Consider the following 16,687-nt stretch of genomic DNA (forward strand, 5'->3'; position numbering starts at 1 on the left):
CATAGCTGACCCTTAAAACTTCTTTTTTGGAGATCTTTTGCCAAATCTGATTTTTGTTCAGCGAACCTCGGTTTTCTAAGATGCTTATCCAGCATGAGCATTGCCAGGGTCATTGTTCCAGCTTTCTTTTAGTCAAACAAAATATTTATTCATTTCAATGGGTATTTTGCTGGAGTAAATCCTTGGAGACTCCTTAAACTTTTAGTGGTACTTACAAGCTAAATAAGCTGAGATACAATTTGATCTTCCTAAATCAGGTCTTGCTGTGGTGTGGGAAGCTCTGGCTTCATCTCCGTGAGACCGGGATAAGAGGCAGATGTTTTATGGGATGGGTGGGAGGGTGACCTATCACTCCATGGAATGCATGGATAAAACCTGCCCAGGCAAATGGCATGCACTGGACTAAAATATCCCCAGAAGGCAAGAGGAACAAACTGTTATCAGCTAATACAAAGCTATGAAGGTGCTAACTGCTATGGAAGTTGCTAATTGTTAATTGATCAGAGATTTACTTTCCCATCCTGTGAATATTTCTTTCAGATAGACATAATCTCATGGAAATGTTCCCAACCAGCCCTCCAGAACTAGGATTTCCTTGTAGTAATTATAGTTGTATGAGAAAGGCACAGAAGGACAGAACTAAGGAAGAAAGATTGAAATAAACTAGTCTGGTGCTTGGTTATGTCTCTGCCATTTGCATCTCTTCTGCTTAGTTTCCCTTGCTGGGCATGTGACTTTCTGTGTATTAGGTCTAAATCTCCTTTTGTTGCTTCCAGCTGGCTCTACAGTCTGGTTCTCATTTAGTTTGCTCCCCTTTTCTGATTTTGATGCAAGTGGTAAACACACAAGAAATGAATGTACAGTAAAGACTGAGACAGGCTGACATGAAACAACGGCTGCTAAGCAGACATGTATGAAGTTTGTATAATTTGTGTGTAAAATTTTATCAGTGAACCCTTTTTCTTGAGCATTTTCATTCCGTGTGGTCACTCTGTTAGGGGATCTGATAGGGAAAAGTCAGTATAACACCAAAACAAGTTTAAAAAGAGTTCTGGATGGGGCTCCAGATAGTGATAAATGCTCCTGCTTGAAGCCTTAGAAGTGTTTCAGTAGGCTCTTCTGTGGACCTTTCAGAAATTCATCATTGACCATCAGTGGTCATCATACCACAGTTTGAAAACCACTATTTTAAGGCCAACCTTGTAAAAAAACAGGCACTAATTTTGGATGGCTGGGTTCCCACTGCTTACAGCTGAAGTCGAAAGTCTACAGCACTTATGAAAATCAAGGCCAATATTCTTCTGAAGTTCACCACCCAAAAATAGGAGCACTCATAATCAGTGACCACATTTGACAACTGAGCTGTAGATAATGGGGATAGAAGAACTGAGGGAGTTGAGCAGATATCATAAGAAATTGTGATTCAGGAAAGAAATCTGTCCACAGCCATGGTAGGAAATGTTATATTTCTAAAGGCCTGGTTTTGGGTGACCCTAAGTTACTAACAATGATGTTTTAGCTTGTAATCCATGTTGTAGATGCCTGATAACTGCACTAGCTAAACTGGACACAAAGGGAGACACTTGATATGCAAAACTGGTCATCAGAGAACTGGACTGAAAACAAAGCTGGCCAAGACTAAGCCTAATGAAGTTGCCATGAGGAAAGACTGAGGGCATTTTAATTTCTTTTGTGGAATGTGACCTAATGGTTCCAGCATAGATGACTGGGAATCATTATTCCTGATTTCTATTTGTGGCTCTGCCACTGACTGATTCAATACTGTATAATCTTAGGCAATTCATTTAACTTCTGCATGCCTAAGTGTACCAATCTGGAAGATGGGTATAATGCTTACCTGCCTGGAAGAGGGGATCTGAGGGATAATCAGTCTTTCTAGGGTGCTCTGAGATTCTCGGATGAAAGGTGCTATACAAAGTCCAAAGTTCTGAAGCCAGAAACACTGCAGTATGAAACTCTCCTCTTTGCCCTTGCAAACTGAGGCAGGCCAAAGCCTTTATGTGGCCTACATATTTTTCTTGGTTCTATCCCCTATGCTATAGGTGTGTTCTTACAGCTGTGTGATAGCATTTCACGAGCATTTTAGCTCTGAGCATTTTTCTGCTGGTTAAAACAATGAGATGGGAATTAATCATATTTTAAAAGCGCTTTTAAAGGTAGAAACATAATTTTTGCTTACCACCAAGAGTTTTAGAGGTGTTGTGCTAGTGCTGCTTCAAGAGAGGGTGGGATCTGGATGAATGAATGCCAGAGACAGGTTGAGAAGTGGTGGTATTCTCTCAAGCCCTTGTACCCTCCCAGAGGCATAACAGGCAGCTCTGCAGAGAGAGGAATTTTGCCTACATCCTGCCGTGAGATCCATGCAACCCAGCCCCGGGGAAGCCCTGCTGGAGGCTGGAGTCGGGTGGAACTCCTCACAGGTACACATGGATGTATGGCAGGGTCAGAGCCACTGTGAGGAACTGTTCACAGAGAAGGAAGCAGGTGACTATTGACATAGTGGGATCAAAAGCTTCCGTCCATTCAGCGTCCAATGACAGGATCTGACCTGTGGTGCCTGTCAGCAGAGAGGTCCCTGTAATTTGTGCCAGACCTTTTTTTATCCGAGCTGCATATGACTGTTGTCCTTTCCTTGGTGCATGTTAACAATCCAAGAAACAAAAACATCTGTTATCACAGCACATCAGTGAGAGAGAGCAGTGCTACTGCAGTGCCAGGGACTCAATGTATGCTCAGCCAGCCTGAACTGTTTTTATTGCTCCTTAGAAAAGGACAGGAGTCTTGGTAGCCTTTCCTATGCACTGGTCACTGTTGATTCAGGAGCTGGCCATGTGAATACCTACCGGGAGATGGCAACAGTATTCTGGCCCTGGTTTCCACTAAACAAGAGTTGATATAAACTGTAGAAAACAAACAGAGAGAGCGAGAGAGTGTGCGTGTTTGTGTGAGAGTGGATCCTGTGAAATTTAGAGAAGTAAACAATGTGCAATTTTCAAGGCAATACTTGCAAATGATGTCTGACACTTTCTCCACCTAGAGTGAAACCCACAACAAGCTGCCCACGTGCTCAACACCTTCATAAAAGGAAGCAAAATTCCTGGATAGCAGAGAAGATAAGGAGTATAACTTTGAAACCTCTTTTCTTATTGCATTTACATTCTGATGCCTTTTCCCCTCCCTTTGAGAATTTCACGGCTAGCGGGAAAGGAAAGTACCCTCTTTGGACCCATGCTCTGCTTCCACACGTTAAAGTCTCTCCTGTGCTGAAGCCCAGCACAAAGCTCCCATGCACCATTTATGGCCTATTCAGATCTCAGATTAGGGTTTCAGTGGGTTTTGGTGATGCAATATGACATGCGTCATCCCTCTGCACAGAGGCAGAACCCAGCCTCTCCTGTTTGCTCTTCTAGGATGGGGGTGCACCCTCCTTAGTCTCATTTCTTTCTCTTGTTAAATTTAGTAACAGGCCAGTGGGTTGTGCTGGGGAGTCCATCTTTGGCAGAAAGCTTCAGTGTCTCTGAGGAGACTGTTGTTGCAGTCACTGATTTTTTGTTCAAGTTATTTTTAAGTTCAGCATTTCATTCTGGCCAAATCATCCCAAATAGAAGTTCTCTTACCTTTCCTGAAATGTCTTTTCTAGGACTGTTTTTTTTCAAGTTGGATGGTTCCCCAAATTTCTCCATTTTAAGCAGTTTGACGTGCTTAGGGAAATTCTAGAATGAAATATTCCCGTGGCGCTAGTCTGAATTGCTTATGAAACATATTTTCCTACAGCTTTCCTAGTAATGAAAAGGCTTCACTATGTCATATATATAGTTGCTATAAATCTTGTTTCATGTTATTTTTGTAGAAAGAAGCTGGAAGTGCTGCTTTATCAAAATTCACTTTTTATACAAGTGCCTTTTATGAAAATCTCCATTCCATTTCCCAGAGACACAGAGTTTGAGATGCAAAACCTTTCCATGGCACATGCGTGCCTGGTGTTGTAGCTTTCTTAGCTCATGTGCCTGGGACAGTGGGGCTGTTCATGTAGCCTGAAGATGCTTCTAAGCAGGGGGCTCCTCAAAGTCAGTGTAGAGGAAGATTTACAGCTCCCTACAGAGCTGCTTTTGGCTGTGAGCAATTTCAGAGCCCCCTCTTGCTACTACTGAGGCAAATGGTACATGGCAATTGTGTATAGCTCCCAGGTTCTGGGCCCTTGTTAACCTACCTTGATTTCAGCTTGCTGGAGACATTTCGTTCTTTTTGCCTTGCCCCATGTCCATCTCCTGCCGGACCCATGAATATGGGCGACAACAGAAGCAAACAGCTGTTAGCTGGGGATCTGCTGTGGCTGTGAAGAGCATCCCTTGCGATGAAGGTGTGTGTTGTATTCTGAGTAGGGTGCTCTGTGGCTGAGGAGAGTTGGAGAGCTGCATTTGGTTCTTGAGCTGTTTTGCCCCTTAACCTAGACAGAATTAGCCCAGTTTAATGATGTCCCCAGATGGGTTGTCTGCAAGGATGGAACCTGGGGACCTCTGTATCTAACAGCCTCAGTCTTTACTGCCTGAGCAACAGGACCAAATCTAGTAGCTCAATGGCAATACAAGACTCACAAGCCTTTGTACATGGTTCAGCCACTAGCAGGACAAAGCCATATTTTGCCACTTGGGTTATATCAGGCTTTGTTCCTGCATAGGAAAGAGGACGTTGTTATTTTCAGTGGTGGTTTTTCTGTACAGAGTCCAGCAAAGAAGTCTCCGGGAGAAGCATGTCTACACAACACTGCAGCTAGTGGAGAAAACTTTGCCTTGCAAAACAGCACTCCCATAAGGGCTTGGCTACATTATAGAGCTGCTGCTTCTATAGCCACCCTGACCTAACTATGTCTGCAGAACCCTGTAGTAGAGATGGCTGATGCTGGCAGAAGGTGTTTTTGCTGGCATAGTTACACCCCAAATACGAGCCAAGATGGTGCAAGTCTTCTTGTCAGCCTAGAAGTGTCTAGACAGGGGCATTGTCAGCATAGTGCTGTTGGCAGCGGAGTATAGGGGCAAAACTTTGTAGTGTGACCTGTACTCTGGCTGCAGCCAATACAAGGCAAGCCCTTGACATTCTCAATACCAGAACAAATTGCATGGTACACTGGAACCACTGGATCAGCCACATCTGTAGATGTGTACAATTGTGAGTGCCCATGCTGCCTGCCCCTGTGGCCACATTATGGGCCTCTGTGACACCTTTTCTCTTTGAGCCTTGTGACTTCGTATTTCTCCAGGCAGTATTTAAGGAGAGCAAGAACAGGAGCTGCCACCTTGCGCCATGTGACTGTTGTGGTAAGCGGGCGCTGGTTTTCTAGGCACTGGACAAGCCCAAGTTTGATCTGTGACATTCAGTTGAAAATCTGGAGTTCTACACAAGACACACAGATCCCACACTGAACCTGCAAATCCACTCCAAATTGCCACTCCCCCTGCACGGTTCCACACACAGTGTTACTCCTATGCAGACTGGGCTTCATTGCAACAGTCAGTGTCAAAAGGGAACTGCAAAAATTTTGTTAAATGAGGAAGTGAACAGCCTATTGCCACAACTTGCCTGTTTAGTGATGCACACGGCACATGGGGCACAATACACGGCTGGTGCTGCCTGTGTGCTGGCCCCATCGTTCCCAAGCACAGATAATCCACTGGGATGTGTGTTCCATGGCACTTAAGGACACTGCTGTCATGTGCCCTGATGACAAAGCGGGGGTGGTAGTATGAGACCAGATCTTGCTCCTCTTGCATTCACAAGTAATTTTGTTGGCTTCAGTGGGCCTCAAGCATGACTCAGGTGAGTAAGGTGAAGCAGGAGGGGATCTTTATGTTCCTCTGCTATAAGGGACAGTCTCACAATGTGACACCGCACAATGGAGCTGCAATTACAGCCAGAGCTGCTAGCACTGCTCCAACCCAATAATGTTAAATGAGAATAATCAGCTCCTTAGGACTGGGACTGTTCTTTATTCTCATGGCACTGTATATATGTTAATAATTCATAAAGACCCGGCGGTTGCAGATAGAACCATGAACTCAATCTGTGACAGTAAACCATGTGAAAATCATCTGCTTCCTTTATCCACCAAGTGGCCAGCTCTTCCCCTCTCAGGGTTGATGGCACCTCAGGTACCTCAAGCAGAGGACCTCATGTCGGCAGGGGTCAGAGGGGAACTCTGTCTCACAGCAGGGCAGGGAGAGCGGCCTGGAAGGGCAGGTATTTGTATTAAAATGCGTGTGTTTGGGATCTAAATTAGGGTGATAAGCTGTGGATTTTAAGAGATTTTCCATCTTTTCTATTTCTCCCCAAAGCTTTGCAGGTCACCTTTAAGAAACAGTTTCATTCCCAGAACTGAGTTTAATCCCCCGATAGTGTTTGATCCTGGGGTCTTCCTCACTTGATTCTTATTCAGTTTAGACATGAACAAAATTTCTTGTGTTCTCAAAAGGAATTTGACCTGTGAAAGGGTCAAGCAAGTAATGGAGCAATGATTTGGGCCTTAGTTACAGATCAGGAACTGATCTCCCCATCAGTTACTAGTCTGGTGCTCTGACTGGTCGCTACCTGTGATCCTGTCACCCAGTCTGCCTCTCCACCTTCCACCTGTCCTGAGACAAGAGGACTGAGGGCATGTCCAGGCCTTTGGACTCTGAAGTAGAATTCCCCTTTAAAGGGAAATTGTCTCTGGAAGCTGGACAGTACAGAGAGGGTCAAGACAACATTGCACTGCCCTAGCTGGAGCTGAAGACCTCAGCCTGCCTGGGGAATGGGAGCACTGCTTTTTCCTATCCCCTGCAAGAGACTGCCTCCTCTGGCAGCATGGAGGGGGTAAGGAGCCTAACAGTGTTCAGGAAATAGGGGCGCACCAGGCTAGCCATTGTGGTGTATGCAAAGGAAGGGGAGAGGCCTGTGTCCTTCTCACTTGCTGTACACGGGCCTGTCATAGTAGATCTTCTGCCAAATGAGGCTTTTCACTTGTGTCCTCAAGAGAGGCTCTTAGTATGGTATCAGTGAGAGAAAGAACAGTGGGGCAGGGAATCCGTGACAGGGTGCATGCGAGCCTGTGACCCTACACTGGTTCTGTAGATATTGGGTGATGGGTACTCCAAAAATATAGAGCAGAAAAATAGCCAGCAAAATGACACTGCACTCAGATAAAGGTTTGTTTTCTTACATTTCAGTATTATTATTTAAAGTGAATTTCCATTTGGTAAAATTGATTGGCCGGTCAGACAGATGTCTCCACCTTGTGAGTTTGCACACACCTCGAAATACTACTTGATTCGTAGTTGACATGACTGTATAATTGACATGAAAAAGATGGCCACTGTCTAATGGGGTCTTCTAACCATGTGCACTTAGTCAATAGATCAGTGTATGTTGCTGCTTGTATCTATCTACTGTTCACAGTTGCTAAACGTAAACAAGTGTATTTTTCCCAGTGTTGTGGGTTCTACCTGCCTTGACCCTGTCAAAGAAAGGTAAGAGCTATCTGGTTGCAAAATGAACTTTCTTCTGTACAGTCTATAGGGGAAAACTGTAAAGATCTGAAAACTGCTTGTAACTACATTTGTTAAAAAATGTTGAACAACATAATCCCAAACTGCTGACACTTTATGCATGTGGTACTAAAAAGAAAAATAAAGGTTTTAAGAGGTTAATGGGTTGTCTGGTTTTTGTGTCTGGCTATCAGTTTCCCCTTGGTGAGTTCTTTCTTTTTTGATAGATATGGAAATGTGCATTTACCTTCTGTACCATCTGAAGAATTAACAGTGTTGAGAAATGGAGTCTATTTATAACTGCAATAAAGCTATGGTATGAGCAGCAAAATGACATCACATCACCCTTGGATAGATGAATCATTTTCAATGTATAGTTTATTTTCTGTTTTCAATCTTTAGTGTATCTGCAGAAAATAAGAATGAAATTACCAATTAATGCCAGTTCTGGAGGCATTTTAGTGCTGTTGATGCTTATTCATAAGGAGATGCACCAATTCAGTCTACATAGCCTCTAACACAGGGCCAGATTAACCCTTTAGTGGGCCCTAGGCAAACAAACTTGTGGGGCCCTACTTAATCCTGTATATATTACTTTTTTAATTCAATACTTATAATATGTAAAATAAGCACAACTGGGCCCCTTCATTTTGGGCCCTAGGCATGTGCCTAGTTTGCCTGTGCATGAATCCTGCCCTGCTCTAACCTACCTGTAGGTGGTAGACTTGGCTGTGTGGGTTTAGAGAGGGATGGACTTTTTTTGAGCAGAGTTGGACTAGCTGACCTCCTGAGGTCCCATCCAGCCCTATTTTCCTATGATTCTATGACTTTTGGTCACTCTGAACTTCATCTGGGAGCATACCAGCAACCTGAAAGCAAGAGAAGTTTTCTATATCCTTACCAGTTTAATTTTAGTAATTAAAATAGTTAGATTGTTGAGGCTTTTATCATATTGCATGAATCAGTCATTAAGTTTGAGTATATTTGAGAACTGAAATGTATTTTTATTTCTGAACTGTTGGAAATGGAACCTCTGGGGCGGGGTGAGGGGGGTGTTCCATCATTTTTCATACTATTTTAAAAATTATTTCTTTCAAAGTATTCCCAAAAGAGTTATAATTTCTATCCCCCCACCCATTCAGGAGGCCAAAAGATACTTAACTAGTATTTTCATGGCATTTTATTTTGAAAACTTTTGGGAAAAATACAGAAAAAGGTGGTGGGGGGGTTTGTTTTTGTTTTTTACTTATACACTCTTTTGTCATAAATATATTGACCAGTAACTGGAGAGACTTGAAGCTTTCTAAATTGGGCTGTGTTTAAGGAAAATATTTTTCAGAGCTGTCCTAAGGTCGTTGCTTAGACTGATTCTGTTCTCTTCTGAGGTGCAACTGAAGTAAGTCTATTACAAGTCTCACTGATGTATGGGAAGTGGGCTGCTGGGTTCACCTGGTAATTGTGTTCAGAAGAACATAGAAGAGAGGCTGCCTGCTGGTGTTTTTTCTGTGGAATTCCCTCCTCGCTACAAAGCAAGAGTGCAAGCTGTCCACATGCTCCCCCCCAGTATAAAGACTACGATAGGGGTGCTCAACCCCTGGCCGCTAGTCCAGATCTGGCCTGCGGAGCTCCCTGCAAGTCCAAACATGTGGCACCAGGGAGCCATGGCAGAGTAAATTGCTGCTACCCAGCTGCCAGATTTCTGGACCCATGTGTGAGGAGCCGTATAGGCAAAGAGCATAGCTGCGAACGCTAGATCAGGTGTGCATGGCTGGAATGGCACAGGACCTGATCTGGGCAGAGCAGGACCCTCTCTGGGCAGTCTGATATAGGATCCAGGTAGTGTGAGGGGGAATTCAGGTGCACAGGGCCTGATCAGGGTGGCATGAGGCCCAACCTGGGGGTATAAGGCTGAATCTGGGTGCGTGGGGCCTAATTGGGGCACATAAGGCCTGACCCCGTGCCACTCATCCGACCCATTTGGCCAAAAGATTGAACACCTCTGAACTACAGCATTCACATGATTAATGTGTGAGGCTGAAAAATCATCCCTAGGTCAGACTCCTCCCTGCAAAGTTAGGGTAGAAATCACAGCGAGCCATAATCACCCCAATTAACTCCATCAACATCAGTGGAGTTACAACAGGTCAGAATTCAGCTTAGTCTCTGAGAAAGACCTAGCTGGAAACTGTAGCTCCTCTTAATTTGACCAATCTGGTCACATGGTGATTAGTGGCATCTGAAGGAATACAACTGGACTGAATAGTGTGTGTGTGATGAGTCACCTAACACAGAGCCCCACTTAAGAATTACTTTGCTCATTAAAGTGAGAAAGCAGTAAATGAATGGAAAAGCACAGATATTTAGCAGTGGTTGAGGCTGCCTTGTAACTGCACCTGCAATGAGCACAGCTCATTAGTCTGTTGCCCTCATTATAGGCCCAGAAGCAAAAAACTGAGTAACAGGACAAGAAAGTCCAGTTATGTTCACATTCAGCTCTGTGTCTTTTCTTTCCGGGCTGCTTTGTATGCTATTAGAGACTCAAGTGCTTAGTTAGATCAACCGGCTTCTTGTGATAGAGTGGAACAATAGAAACTGGTGTTGGAAACGGCTCCACCAGTTCCATCGATTCTGGGAACAATTATCCCACTGCCTTTCCCATTCCAGTCTGAAGTTCCCCGTGCACCAGGAATTGCACCACTTTCCCCAGGGAGGAGTCAAAAAGCAGCTCAATTAGCACGTTCTGCTTTTCCTCCTGATCAACCAGAATATTAACTTTCCTCCCAGATTGTCCAACTATGCCCCAGAGCTGCACTTTGTGGCATTTCCCCACTTAGTTGTTACTTAGCTAAACAAGGCAGATGTAGCTATTGCAACCTCTCTTTATCACTCTTGATTGACCTCCCTGGATCTCTCATTTTGTTGGATGCCATCCCTTCCCTTCTCTTCAGTGGCAAACTCGACACAAGCAAAATGATGCTTAGATACCAAGCTGATGGGCACCTAAGTGGTTCCAAAAAGCAGAACACATATGTCCACAGCACAGATGTACACAAGCATGTCAATCCTCCTGACCTATGGAGATGGGTGTTCTAGTGATATAATGACTTTGAATGAAGGGTTAATGATGAATGAAGGATTAACCAAGCCACCAGCTTGGAACACAAGACTGCCTAGCAATAGCATATGGGGGCCGATTCTTCCAGGTGCCTGCATATAACCATCATCCTTCCCAGCCCCCAACTCCTCAAGATGTACATGCACTGGAATGGCAGTGTTTGTTACAGCAGTTTTTAAACTTGGAGCATCTACAGGCCATCTCCTCCAGTCACATCAAGATTATTCTGCACAGGAAAGTAGTGTCCTCATTTGTTGTGAGCTTCTTAAAGGGACACTTGGAGTCAGGTTGAGTTTTATTGACCATATTTGTGCCATCCAGCTGTCTCTGACTTGCTATAACCTTGCTTGTGCTCAATGTAAAATCTTGGAAGGATTCTCTGGTGAGAGCTAATTTCTTCTTTGTTCCACGGTCCTTGTTAGGAATCTCCTGTAGGTTGGCAGCACCTTGCTCTTACGACAGGTTGTGGATGTTAACATTTAAACCCTGCCCCTTAACCTTGTTGCTTCTACAGCATGGGCTGAGTAGAGTCTACAAAGCCTTCTCGCTTTGCAAGCTGTTGTCCCCCAAGAAACCTGAGGCAGGTTTATTTTCTGCCACTGTATGGGCATTTATACGCCTGCTCTGAGAGTTGGGGGGGGGGCATTTTAATTACAGTGGCTCCGAGAGCTGTGCTGAAAAATGGCAGCAGGGGTGCTTTAACTCATTCAATGAGCTTTAAAGTGCCTACACCACCATTTTTCAGTGTGGGAACGCTGATACATGTGACACTGGAATTTGCCAGAGCGCAATAATTATCATGCTGTGATGTGCTGTAATTATAACGCATCGAAACAGCCTTGCTGCACATGGATAGGAGCCTGTATGTCCAGCACCTGGCCTGACTGGAAATAACTATACTATAAATACTAAGGAATAGAACTGGCAGGAGTAGCTGCTCTGCATTGGCCTTGCTTATGGCATTTGTTCATCAAATCCACAATCCACTAGCTACACTGCAGCTGAAATCATGCATTTTACCATCATGCTCATGAAACCATGTTAGATGGTAGATAGTAGGGCTGTGTGAAATTTCACCAGCCATTTTGTTTTGACACTGTTTTGAAATAGCCTTGAAACAAAACAAGGCTAGGTGAAACATTTTGAAAGTCTAAATGTTTTGACCATAGTGCTGGGGATGGGAAGTCGGTCCAGCTGGGCTGAGTTCCCATCCCCAGCATGAGATCAGGCCAGGTAGTCAGCCCAGCTGGGCTGACTTCCCATCCCCGGTGCTGGATTGGGCAAGGCCAGGGAGTCCTCAGTCAGCTGGGCTGACTCCCTGTCCCTGGCCAATCTAGTGAAATGCCAAAACAGTCAAAAAAGCCTCCCTGTTTCAATGAAACAAAATGGAACAGCTGTTTCAAATCAACATGAAATGTGATATGAAGCGCTGTTCCATTGAAACTCTGAAATACAAGGCGAAACAGAATGGTGCCATTCCACACAGCCCTAGTAGGTAGTTCACCTGAGCCTAACAGCCCATAAGGCTACTGTGGGTAAGGCACACCAGTTTCTTAGCTAGTGGCACACAAGAGCAATGTGCCTAGCCTCATGTCTACCCACCTTTGATTTCCCAAGCTGAATGACCAAGTACTCATTTACAGCTGAGTCAACTGGGGACAGGCTTTGGTATAAGCCCACAGCAGGCTGTCAGAAGACACCTGAACCACTCTGTCCATGTGCTACCTTAATAGTACCATGGGAAGCAAATGCATCCTCAGAGAAAGTGACTCTTGTTTATGTGACTGGTTGAGATTACTAACAAGAAAAGGGGTGAAACAATTCAAAGCCAGTGCCTATTTCCATAGAAGTATAATGGAAACAGAGTACCTTGATACCAAATAAAACTCAGGCACATGCAGTTAGCTTGTGCACGGAGCTGCAGAGAAAATTCTATCACAGGCAGCCTCCCTGCATAAGCCAAGCTGTGTGTCCTTGTTAGCTTAAAGACTAGAGGCTAAGGGAGGGGACCACACCTGGGCAACAGATCTCCAGATTTGTTATATATATCTGTAGATGGGTTATATATCATCTCTCTCCCTGCTAGAGAGGGTGGTGAGCTGAATATAGGCTCCTCAGCTACAGAAGTCTTATATCCTTTGTACTGAACAATGCTTGTAGGCCTGAGCCATCCACAAAGATGGGCCTGGATTTCCCCCCAAGATTTGGGTTGTTGGGATTGACATACAGCACTAAACCCATCAGCCCTTGTCAGAGGCCTCTAACATGCTCTTAGTCTTGTCTTTCCTATGAGAATTCACTGCTGATGAAATAGTGGTTCGACAGCCCTGGAGGCTGAAAAGCTCTATTATCCCATAATAGATCCAGTACATACAGTAACAGTACAGTTTCATTAGACCCACTATCAAGACCCCAGCCTTTCCTACTACCTGATCATTCACTTAGCTGGATCACTTCTAAGAGGGAAGTATAGTTTTATCACCACATCCCCTTTAGTTATTTAAAAGAAAGGGAAAGAATATACTTCATTAATGATCCCAGCCCCTCAAGTTCAGATCAAATACACTGCCATTATCTTGGATTGTTATTATGGAATATTGTTGTGTTTGCTGTATGTCACTGCCTGTTTAGCGATCATGCCAAAGGAGGTGGGAGGTAAGAAGGGAGACGGACAGACTGACAAAAAATAAGTTGTCATAGTGAGCAGATAGGGTCTGATCCAGATGATGTCAACATGAGTTGGGAATGTTCAGCACCTATGCAAGCCATCTTTATTCATCAAGTAGCCCAACAGACCTCATTGGGATTGTCATAAATAAAAGGGTGTAGAATCAGGCCAGTATGTCTGACAGCCACTTGCTTAATTAACAGAGGTCAGTGAACAGCTCTTTTGAATACCTGGCTTTATATACTATTTGCTAGACTCATTTATCTGGAATAAAAACACAGACACAAATAATATGGCACATACCTGGGACAAGAGCCCAGATTTAAAACATTTTAATTTTGATTTTTTTTCTCCTCAGTTTTGATATTCTCTTGACAAATCACTTTAACATTTTTATTTACAGTAATAAAAATAAATTACTCTTACCAGATGAATGTATAGTATTATACACAATAGAGATACAGTGCAATAACAGCATTGATTTGTTTTCACTTGTTCATAAAGTGCGTTGCAGGGGCTGGATTTAATCACAACTGAAGGACAACTATACATTTTTCCTTTGAGACTGACTCACCCATTCAAGTTAAAAGATTAATGAAAACAGTTATGTGAAAATAATTTGCTGTCCTGATTGTTCATATTATTTCCCAGAAGAGTAATTGAGGCATTTATGGCAGAAAAAACTATGATGCCTCCAAGCTCACAAGTTCCTCCAAGTCCCTTGACTGCAGAGAGACCTCTGCTGGCTTTACGGTGCTTTAGAGCTGTAAGAAAGGATGGTTTCTTTACAAGGCTGCCTTCTTTTACACTGCTTTCACCACTGTGGAGAGTCAAGCATTGCCCTGAGCAGAGATTCAGCACAAGGGTTCAATACCACTTATGTCCCAGCCAAGCATTTAGGCACATACTTGCGTCCATCCCTGCCCAGCCAGGCTCTCTGAACCTGTGCTTAGCTTTAAGCAGGTGTGTGAAGGTTTATTGAACAGGGATAGACTGCCAACTCAGGCATTCACCCTTATGAGGGCTGAGGGCCTCTCTCCAGGGGTGTATAGGCCTTGTGTCTGCCCTGCACCCCGGGGAGATTTCCACCCCTGGAGCCTGAGCCTGCACACGCTCACAGCACTCCTGTTGACCCCAGTGGGTGCAGGACCAAGACTAGAGAACCCAGTCAGATGAGGTTCCAAGCTCACATGACCTCACGTCAGCTCTTGTAAGAAGCTGAGTGCCTCCAACACCCTCCTGAAGCCGCTGGGGTCTGAGGTCACTTAGAATTTGGCAGGATAAGACCCAAACCCAGGCAGAAGACTAGTCAATGAGTGCAAAGACAATCCAAAAGACATGATGGGTTCAGGATCATCTTACAAACAAAGAGAACACATTTGCTATCAACCAGATGTTGGCAGCTATATTCTCCCTTCAGATAGCTGCATTTCCCATCAACTCCAGTGGACCCTGCCTGCGCGTATCTGAAAACAGACTCTGTCAGCCACTGACCTTTAGTTGGGGTTGTGCATGTGCTTCCAAAAGAAAACTTGGCCTGGAGGGCAGAAACTGTCCTACATCTTTAAATACCACAGGCCAGATTCTGATTTCACCTATGCAACATGGTTGATTCATTGGCTTCAGAGGAGTTACTCTAGACGTTCACCAGACAAACCCAGCAGAATCTGGCCCCGGAGATCTGAAATTTGGCCATCTCTCCCAATTCATTTGTAAAATCCAGCTGCACCTTCTGTTCTTCAGCAAATTTAATTGGTATTTGTTCCACTCCCCTCCCTCCTACCCCCGCTTATAGCAGGGCTGTTGCTAAAGCCAGAAACCAACCATCAGAGTTTTAAGACTCGATTTCTACCCACAGTGCACTCTAGTCTGTCAGCCTGATTATGACCTCATGTCAACATAAATCAGGAGGGACTCTTATCGAAACAAACTGATTGACGCCACTGTAAAACTGTCCTGAAGGAGAGGAGAAGCAGGCCCTATGCGCTGGACAAGAAGCTTCAACCTAATAATGTTTATTTTGCCAGGAATTACCTGCATTTGCGTACAGAGCTGATCACTCCTGAAACATTGTGCATTGAGATTAGAGCTGGGAACCCAGGTGTTTCCATCACCTGATCCTACAATAGAATCATAAAGCTCTAGGACTACAGAAACTATCGATGTGGTAAAGCCCTGTCAGACACCCAGCTTCCTGACCGCCGCAGGACACATAGCTTGCAAGGGGGGCGCCGTTGTTCAAACTCAATTATACTTGACATCAAGCAGAATTTCTGAAGACAACTGTTACTCTCCTTAACCTTTCCTGTTGGCAAAATAGCTGATTGCCTGTCTGATTTTTCCTATGTGGTTTCACGCTAGTATGCTTCCCTTGATCTCAAGACTGCTGTCTGGATTTCCTCCCTCTTCTGCATTATAATAGTTGCGAACAGAGATGGGCACTTTCAGACAGTTTTGCCAGTAGGATTTTGTTTTGCAAAACCCAGTGGTGGTTTTATAGCCAAGTTCTGTTACCTACATATCCCAGAGGCCATAGATGAATATAAGCAAATCTCAAATACTGCTACCTCACCAAGAGAAAAGGCCTGGCTCTCATGAGAAGAACTGCAGGAAAAGTACTATATAGGTAGCATACCATTTTTCTTGGCAATTAACAGTATATTGTGGATACTGTTAATAACATGTATTGCTACAATTTAAATAACTATGGAAATGAAAGACTCACTCTCAATCAGATTTAGCTCTCCTAAAATAAGGTTTTTGTTAAAAAAAAAAAGGGGGGGGCCAGCTTATAACTTAATATAAAAATGCAACTCAATGAAAACTTTCAGTTGGTGATGGAAAAACTGACGTGACATTTTGACAGACCCACAGGGGATAACTTCCTGCTAGTCAAATGAAACGGTCTAGAAACAGAAAGTGAAACCGACAGTTATCATTATGCTGACCACATTGAGCTGAACTGTAAACAAGGAACTTTAATGGTAGCAAATAAATTCAATTTTTAAAAAACCTCCTGTTTCAATAGTCAAAAAGACACAGATAAGAATGAAGTGTTAAATACATGGAATGAGGTCCAGCCTTGGAGTAACTCAATTTGGCTTTTGACAGTTCCTCAAGTAGAGCCACTTCCCAAGTTTTCAGAGACTGTGCTTTCTGAGGAACGTCTTCTCTTCTCTTCTCCTTCATTTCCTCTTTCCTCAGCAAAAACAGGAAATACCTACTCAATTAGCATTTCCTACCAATCCACTGCTGCCTAACACATGCAATGGGCATTGGGCAAGAAAGGGGCAAAAAAACCACCCCAAAACAAAAACACCTGGAAGTGGAAAAATAGTAAAAAGCAGATTCATGTTTCTCTGGTTG

The sequence above is a fragment of the Crocodylus siamensis genome, chromosome 8 (genome assembly GCF_052110815.1).
Source record: "Crocodylus siamensis isolate JL-2025a chromosome 8, ASM5211081v1, whole genome shotgun sequence".
Classification (NCBI taxonomy): domain Eukaryota; kingdom Metazoa; phylum Chordata; order Crocodylia; family Crocodylidae; genus Crocodylus; species Crocodylus siamensis.